This window comes from Myotis daubentonii, chromosome 2 (genome assembly GCF_963259705.1).
Source record: "Myotis daubentonii chromosome 2, mMyoDau2.1, whole genome shotgun sequence".
NCBI lineage: Eukaryota > Metazoa > Chordata > Mammalia > Chiroptera > Vespertilionidae > Myotis > Myotis daubentonii.
Window position 1 is genome coordinate 158,875,890 of NC_081841.1, and position 9,891 is coordinate 158,885,780.

Below are 9,891 nucleotides of genomic sequence, written 5' to 3' on the forward strand. Positions count from 1 at the left end.
CATATAACAATAAACACAGTTTCAGAGTATTGTTGTAAAAATACACACAGCCTCTCATGTAGATTGTAGTTATTTTTAATAGTATTCCTTAAGTTTATTTTTCTAAAATGTATAAAACTAATTATTAATGCCAGATACCAGAGAACTTTCTTTCTGATCAAAAATTGAAATAATTGGTCAATATGCTAAAAAGAAAACAAGATGGAAACCAAGAGCTCTGGATTCTCGTTCTGGGCAACATGGCAAAGTGATTAAGGGTGAAGACAACCAGCTATCTGCATTCCAATCCTGAGTCTACCACGTGCTGGCTAGGTGGCAGTGGCTCTGTGCTCAACTTTATAGTGCCTCAGTTTGCTCACCTGTTACATGGGGATTATAATAATTATACCTACCTCACAGAGTTATCATCAGGATTAAATTAATACTTACAAAGCACATAAAACAATGTCTGGGACAAAGTAAATGTTGGATAAATTTTTGCCAATGAAACAAAGTCACTAGGTGGATTTGGACAAGTCACTTAACTTGCCTGATCCTTCGCTAGCTTCTCTATAATATGAAGTGATTGCACAACCTCTAAACTCTTCTTCAGTCACCTCTTTTGGGGATAATTAGAAGAAACTACGTAATAAAATAAGAAAGATAAAGCAGAAGGAAAAATAAACATTGGACATTAAATCTTGGGAGACTGCTAGTAGGCTCATGGTACTTGGTGTTTGAACTTTGTAAGCAATTTGACCTTGGTCAAATCCTAGCTTCTCCTGAACCTGTGTGACAACTGACAGAATCCTTAGCTTGTCAGAGCCTCAAAATCCCCTTAATAGCAATCTTGACTTCATAATTAGTTGGTAATGAGAGTAAACATACCAGGCATTAGGTTTGGCACACTGTAAGACAGTAATAACCAGTGATAAGAAGGATGATGATCATGATGTCTATAAGGAAATGTAGCAATTTTATAACTAATACTTCTATCAATTCATAAAATCATTGTAAGCTATAAAAATCATATTAAATGTGGTGTGAGGCTTAGTTCAATTTAATTCTGCCTTTTAGTTGTCAGGCCTATCACACTTAAATTATAAAAACACTAGAGGCCCAATGCACGAAATTCATGCAATAGGCTTTCCTTCCCCCGGCTGCCGGCACCGGCTTCCCTCTGGCACCTGGGACTCGGGCTTCCCTCGCAGCCCTGGCTTCATCTGGAAGGTCGTCCAGAAGGACGTCTGGTCTAATTAGCATATTACACTTTTATTATTATAGAAAATATAAAAGTAGAAAAATAATTTGCCATCACAACTTACCTCTTTCACTTAGAAGTGCTTTATTTAAGTTCTCATAACTTTAAAGTTTTCACATGGAATTTTTTAAATGATCAATTAACTATGAGATGATTTAGTTTTAAGTTTCAGGGAAGCAGAGCATTATTAATAACTCAAGCATTGAGTGTGATTGCAAAGCAGTCCTTCCGATGTGAAGATGTTTCTGTCAGTGTCATTATCAGAGTGATTGGTGAAGCTTAAGTAAACAGAATTACTAACAATTTTATAGGCTGAATAGATTTTAGTAGACCAAATAATATTTTAGACTATATTCAAAACTTCCCATAAAACATCTATATCAAATCCATAAGAATGTCTTTGGAAGAAAAAAATGATGCTAAGCACTAATTTTAAGTGGTTTTTTTTAATCCTTATAAAATTTCTAATGTTTTCTGTTTGTATTTTACTGCATTACTGTTTTGATAAAATATGGTAAATGCCATTGAAAAATTAAATAATGTACAAAAGAAGATAAAAATCATCCAAAAACTTTCCATTAAGGAATAATCTCTGTTAATACTTTGAAAAATATTATTTTTGACCTCTCTTCAAACATATATACACTTATGAATTATGTACATATGGTGTTACATTAATTATATCATGCCAAATGGTATTCCTTAATATGTTTTTCTTTCAACAATATGCTGTGGTCATCCTTTTTATCTCAGTCAATGTGGATCTATATCATTACTTTCATTGCCATATTGTACTCACTAATACATATTAGCAAAATTCACTTAGTCCTTCATTGTTAAACACTTAAAACATTCTTTTGTAATTATTTTGTGGAATGTGATTATCTTCTCCCTCAGCTAATCCTTGTATCTAAATAAAAACAGTATTTTAAAAAATATTTTTAAAAAATGAGATTCCCTTTTATAATCAATTTAAATATTTAGGATGTTATATATTAATATAATATATATTTAATATGTTTTTATTTACAAATATATATAAAGAAATATATAGGTCGTATAATAAGAAAACTATAAAATTACCCGAGACCCAGTGCACAAAATTCGTGCACTTGGGAGGGTCCCTCAGCCCAGCCTGCACCCTCTCACAGTCCAGGAGCTCGCAGGGGATGTCCAACTGCCTGGGAGGCAGGAGAGGATCCTGCCACCGCTGCTGCACTCTCCAGTTGTGAGCCTGACTCAGGGCTTCTGGCTGAGTGGCGCTCCCCCTATGGGAGCACACTGACCACCAGGAGACAGCTCCTGCATTGAGTGTCTGCCCCTGGTGGTCAGTGCACATCATAGCAACCGGTCGTTCCACCATCCAATCAATTTGCATATTAGCCTTTTATTATTAGGATACTAAAGGACAAAGACAAAAATTAAATAATAGAAAGATAAACCTTGTGATAGATGTGAAGATTCAATGTTAATAAATCTAATCTTTTCTAAATGATTGCATAAATTTAGTGCAATCTCATTTAAAAACCTTAGAGAATTTTTTAATGATTTTAAATGTTATCTAAATAATAAGTGTGCAAGAATATTAAGACTACTCAAGACACTGTTTTAAAAGGAGAATCAAGAGAACAAGCGCAAGGAGGAAGAGGAAGGTGCAGTAAAAGATGGAGTGTATTATATAGCTATCATGTTAAAACAATGCAGTACTGGCATGGGAATATGTAATGAGATCAATGAAACAATACACATTCTAGGAATACATAGGAGGTGCACAGTGATCATATGATAATGGCATCATTTCAAATCAAATTCAAACTATTCAATAAATAACACTGGGGCAAATTATCATTGTTTGTAAAAAAAAAAATTAAGGTAGATAACAACCTCAGTCTAATTTACATAGTAACAAATTCGAGATAAATAAAATATTTGAATTTCTAGAATAAGCCTATAAGCTATTAGAAGAAAACTATAATGAGCTGTAATATAATTTTTTAAAAAGAGACATCTTTAAATATCTCACAACAAATCTTATAAAATAATCTTATATAATAAAAGACTAATATGCAAATTGTCCCCTCAACCAGGAGTTCGACCAGGAGTTCAACCAGGAGTTTGACCAGGGTGCAAGGCTGTCCGGCCAACCATCCATGGCCCCTCCCCCTAGCTGGCCCAGCCCAATCGGCCCTGATCAGGGCATGCCAGCTGGACCCCACCCATGCACAAATTTGTGCACCGGGCCTTTACTAGAAATCATAATGGTAATGGATGTATCTATTTGATCGTATAAAATTTATATTTTCTGTAAGATTTTTTTTTAAAGAAACAACATACCTAATGTTGAAAGTTAGACCACAAGCTGGTATCATTTGTATACCATTTTTTCATTTGAAACAACACTTTTAACTTAATACTGTTTCCTAAAAAGTGGTTTCATAATGCCTCAGAAATCCCAGACAGGCTGAATCCTATCCCCACATAGACAGCTGTATATTAAAAACTGCTCGGTTCCCTCAGTTCTTTCAAATAAGCATCCACCTGATGCTTAGCAATTATTATTTTTTTTTTTTTTGCTTTAACAATTACATCACAAGATAAACCTATTCAATTATTTAGTCTTATTTTATCATACCAGTAATTCTCACATTTGTCACTGATGTTTCAAAAAGGTATTTCTCAGCTTCTGAAGAAAAGTTGGGAAAGGGTTTCTTTCCACCTACCTGAGATATGCTTCCTCCAAGGACAAGGGTCCCTGTGGCAGTATAGCACTAACTGATGTGCATTTTCAACACAACGCACTTTGTGAACTGCCTCCACACTAATGTAGGATGCACAATAGAATCATCATATTTTAGTCTAAACTAATTATTTTGTAAATTTGTTCCACTGTTGCTGCCAGAAAGATAGTATAGCAATAAGTTAGATGAATATATGTCTCTATACATTGAGGATTAAATGTAAATCATTTGAAACAGCATCTTAGCACACTGTATGTGGTCAATAAATGTGAGTTATTAATAATATTATTAATAAGGATTATTTACGCCAAATTAAGTCAGAAACACCTTTGAGGCAGGAGACTATTGCCTATGCATCCCGGTGAATAAACAGAACATATATACTTATCTGATCTTGGAAGTGAAGTGAGAAACAGATAGGGGCTTTGAGTTTCAGGTAACACATCAGTAATGTCATGACGAGGGAGGGTCATGGAAGAGCAAAGTGGGAAAAGAGGGTGGGAGGACAAGGGGAGAGGCAGTCCATTGGTTTAGCAAAGTGGATTAAATTGCTCCTCCCACACAAGTCATTGCCAGTCATGACAGAGGAAGAACCCAAGGAGGAGCACAAAGACACTCGAGTTGCCGAGACAGAGCGGCAGGCAGCGTCACATCAGCCCGGGAACTGACCGGCCAGGCAGCCTGGACTTTTAGGGTAACTGAAAAGGATGCTGCTTTAAAGGGAAGTTTGTGTAAGTGAAACAGAAGCTGGTGCCCTGGGCAGATAGTATGAGGCAAGAGCTGTATTGAGCTCTCGGAAGGGACTCGGGGCTGGACCACAACTGAGACGAATGCCCTTGCCATGCCAGCTATACTTGTTTTTGAAAATAGAGGGACTGACCTGCTCTGTTTCCCACCTGGGCTGGTTCATCCCTCCTTATGCAACCTGGTGGTCCCAGCTCCCGGGGGGTCACCGTATTGATACCAAAGTTAGTGTGGACATCGGATTACCATGGTGCACTACAGAATTGTACATCTAAAACCTATATAATTTTTATTAACTAATGTTGCCCCAATGAATTCACTTAAAAAAATAACAAATAAAAAATAAATTTAACAAAGTAGAGGGCCTGAAAAGTGATATCAGAACCCATACTGTATATTCAGTAAAACACATGTTCTATTTTTCAGACCAGGAATTCAGTCAGTCTGAACAAATCAATAAACCCTATGATCTTTTCCAAAAATTCCTGGATTAAAGGCCATATAAAGATCAAAACTCTAGTACCCAGAATGGACAAAAACACGCATAAGAACATAGTTTCAAATAGCGTGTTCACAAACAGTGCAACCTGGGTATGCTACACAGAGGACAAGGATCTCTTAAAAGTGTAAAATACCTGGAAATTCCCAGAGACTTAACAGATTTGTCTGTTCTGGGTCATACAACATTTGCTTCAAACGAGTCTTCTACACCACAGAAAGAGGAAGTTTCCAGCCACAATATTTAATTAGTACCTAATTAAGAGCATCAACAGGATAAGTGATGCAGGTTCTGGCCCCAGTATTTGTACCTGGATATGGGCAAACAGTTTCTAGTGAGTCTTGGCCGTCTGACAGCTCTGAGCTGTCATTGGCACTACAGAGCCCAGGGAAGGTGCTGCCGCTCCTTGGCAAGTGTACGCGAATAAGCATTCAAAGCAATTGGAGAAATCCAATCACGCCAGGTAACTACTGAAAAGAAAATATGGAAGTCTGTAGATAGTAACATACTCATGTGTGTGTGCTTCATATTGAGCCCAAGTTATTACTCCAGTCACCTGAAAGAGTTTATCATCTTCTACACTTATCTGAAGAACCAGCTATTTCAAGGATAACCTCAAGAACGTTGTTCACCCAGGTAGAGTCAGTACAACTGCCAAAAGCCAAATAGTCATTTGATGGAAGTGAAATCCTTGATGAACTTCAATTACTCAATTGACCTGCCTCTGGAAAGCAGCCTGTCTCATGCCAAGCCACTGAGGAAATAACATCACTATGAACCTGGAAATATCTGGGATTATGCATCTTTTTTGCCACTAAGCAGCTCTTTTATAAAGGGAAACTTGGTGACTGAGCTCCTTGTACTTTGTTACACAGGAACCAGTTATGTGACCTTCGTCTAGCCATTGAACCTTCCTGGGCCTCAGTTCCTTCACCTATAAAATGAGGGGATTGGCTGGGGCGCTTTCTCTGAGCGCTTCAGTTCTAAAACGATATGCTTTGGTGCTGCGTATTTATATAGCGTATTCCTTCTGCACATTTCACAATCTCTCAAGAGACTCTCATTAGTATTCTCAATATCGCTGTGAGGCAGGCAAGTGGCAAGGTTTATTATCCCCCATTTTTTTAAAAAAGAGACAATGAGACAGTTTGCTGACACAGCACTCTTGACCAAGTAGAGACTGGAAGTTAGGTGTCCTGATACTAATCAAGAACTCTGCTAAACCACTCTGCTACTAAACTAAATGGAAGGTCTCTGATGAATAAAATATTCTGTGCTCATGGGAGGAAAAATATAGTTTGATCATCTTGCAGAGATGTAATGGTTTAAAACGCTGATTTCCAAATTATAGCCCATGCAATATTCCAGGTGGTGTCCTCAGTTCTCAATGACATATACATATGCATATTTTCTCTTTTCTGATACAAATATCAAAATGTGAATCCACTAACGTAGGAGCATGCTAAATCATGCATACAGAAAAAAGGAAACGAGAGTCTGGTAGAAATAATTAAAATTGAAATGGAAATTTTTCAGAGAATAAACTATATAATCTATATTCATATAAGAAATTATATCTAAATTCTATTATACATATCAGTGAAATGAGATTATCCTCCAAGGAATAATCCAAACAGCTTTCAGTAGTATGTATGTATTAAAAATAAAGGGCCTAACTTGCTGGTGTGGCTCAGTGGGTGGGGTGTTGTCCTGTGCACCCAAGGGTTGCCAGTTTGATTCCCAGTGGGAGGTGTGCAGGAGGCATCTGATAGATGTTTCACTCTCACAGCAGTGTTTCTCTCTCTCCCTCTTCCTTTCTCTCTTTCTGAAAGTCGATAAAAAATCTTTAAAAAGAAAAAAAAAAGAATGAAGGACTTAGTATTGTACCCTTTTGTAAATTAACAAGTTAGCCTAAGGTAGTTTCATGGGTGCTGGCAGAAGATACAATACTCCTAGCATAGAGAATAGAATGTCATTACTGTCAGTAACAGCAATAGCCAGAGTATCATTACTTGCTTTGGTTTCCCAAGCCCCGGTTCCCATAGGGTGATGCAAAGAGACATTGTCTGCATCTGCAGTAGGTTGCATTAAAGGAGACAAACCATGATCTTAGGGATCCTGAATCGTTTATTGTAATAAGGATATAGTAAGCATTCTCAAAGGTTGTTCACTATATAAATTCTTCCTGAAAGATAGTCCAGAACAATAACAGTCAGAAACTCTGCCTGTAGAAACATATAAGACCCATGGAGAAAATCTCTCAACTATATTTTCTGATTTTATTTGATAACTTAGAGAATTGTTTTTTAACTGTATTTGTTTTATTTTATTTGACTATGTTTATCTAGTGTTCTGAGAATTCTTAAATGCTCAAAGCAAATAATGTAACAATGTTAATGAAGAATGGGACATTTTCCCCACCTTTAACCTCTACCGGATGTCTCCTTGTTTTCGTCACCATTCCAGTAGTTCAACAAATCCAAACCAGAAAAATGACTTGTTTGGTCCACACTTCCCCGCCTTACTCTCATTCCCTTATACTTATTAAAGTAAGCTAATGTCCTTTCACAGTAATAAAAAACATGAATGAAAACCACCCTGAAATCCATAAAATTTCACATGACCATAAAATTGGAATTCAAAATTTCTTGTCTTATTTCCAGGCACCCTACAAATTCATAAATTTCCTTTCTTATTTCACAATCACTTAAAAATCCCTCTGTTTCTCTTCCACTCTGAACTGCAAGTCCTAGTTAAACACCAATGATGGTCAGATATCTAGAAGACAAACCAAGTCCCTGGGTATCCCCAGTCATAGATACAAGCTGACCAGCAAACATTTGTTCCTGAGTGAAAGTGCTCAGCATCCCCACAAAGTTTCTAGCAGCATTTGAGAAACCACACATGGTGTGGATGAGCATGTCAACTGGAGCGTCAGGTGGTGGAAGTGCTCCTCACTAGCTACGGGACCTTGGTTTGGTGATTACAGTTCTCTGGGTCTCAGCTTCCCATTTGTAAGATGAAATTGACTACATTTAGCTCTTAGGGTTTGGGAGAAGATTAAATAAATTCATAGTTATATAAAACACTGTCAGGCACATAGGTGTTCGATGAAGATTTGCTGATGAGTGAACTTTTCTACCTAATGGGGGTCCATCATACCAAAGGCCACTGTTACCAGCATTATTGCTAAAATACTGACATTAACAGAAATATGTAGATAATGAATAGCACATTCTTTGTAATCTGCATATCATTCCTAGTTTGTTCTTAAAGACTGGGGTGGGCGGGGTAAAGAGATGTTAATCTATTCACCCATTAAAATAGAAAATGATTGCAAGAAATTTGCTGTATTAGATAAATCACATTGACTATTAAACAAGCGTTTTCTGCTGTGCTCAAGATTTAACATCAAACTGCTATTTTGTTTCCTAAAAAATTATGTATGAAATTATGACCGGTGAGCTAGGACCTTCCACTCTGTACAGAGAAAGTTTGGTTTCATGTAAATATAAATTGTTATTGTAAGTGGAAATGTGAAGGTCTTAAAAGTGGTACAATCAAGTTTTATTTCATACAAACAAATATAGAACAAAAAGAGGTAAATAAGTGGCAATGACATTTTAGAATATTTCAAGAGACCACAAGAACAATAAGTGCATTTTGTGTGCAACTGTCTTTGAAGTTCTAATCTCAGTTCATGCCACTAAATCATCAAGGAAAGTTATTTTTAACTTGTTATGTAAAGGCTTTAGAAAAAAATCAAGGAACTCTCTCTGACTATGAAACGTCAAAGAGGAGGGTTTTGTAATTCTCAGTGTACTAAGGTGATCTATGTCTGGATCAGAGAGAATTCATTTGCCCCAAATTGTCCCAAATAGCATGAAAAGATTGACAGAATGGAAATGATGTATTTTCCTAAATATCTTCTTTGCAATACTTTGTAAGTGGAACATTTGTGTACTGTCCCTGGAAACTAGATGTGAACCTGATTATGAGGTCCCTCTGGGAGGAACACTAGCATCCTTCTAAGTCCAGAGAAGAGCTTTAACACCAGATGAAGGAAGGACTCTTCCCTGTAGGGAAAGTCCAATCAACCGGCTCCCTATGCAAGTCTTTTCCCTCCCTCTGTTCCCTTCTCTCCTCACTTTTCTCTCGTTCTCCTCCTGTCATCTCTCTCAAGTACACGTGTAGATAAATATGTTCTTACCTTTCTTAATCTAGTCTATCTCTTTATCAAAAATTAAAATTTCCATGGTGTCTTCCTTCACCTGAAATAAATGGCAATATGTATGATATGTAATGTTTTCTCAGCTAGTGAATTTTGTCCAATCGTAAGGCAACACTGTGATTATAAACACGCTTACTTTTGTCAGCATGAGAACCCCAGGGCCACCTTGCCTGCAAGAGAGTGAATTTGCTCTTTTGGTGCACTGTCCACCTTCCTTTAATGCTGTCTTGAAATTTTTATTTTGAAAATGGGAAACATAAACGGAGCCATCTCTGCAGTTGAGGAAAGAATGGAAAGATCCAAATTTCTCTCACACTTTAATGTGGGTGAGCCTTGATCTACTTGTTAAAATTCTTGGATTGCTAATAAAAGTCATAATATACCGAATGGTGGTAATTTGGATGAAACAAGCATATCAATCACTGAAGAATGGGCTCAT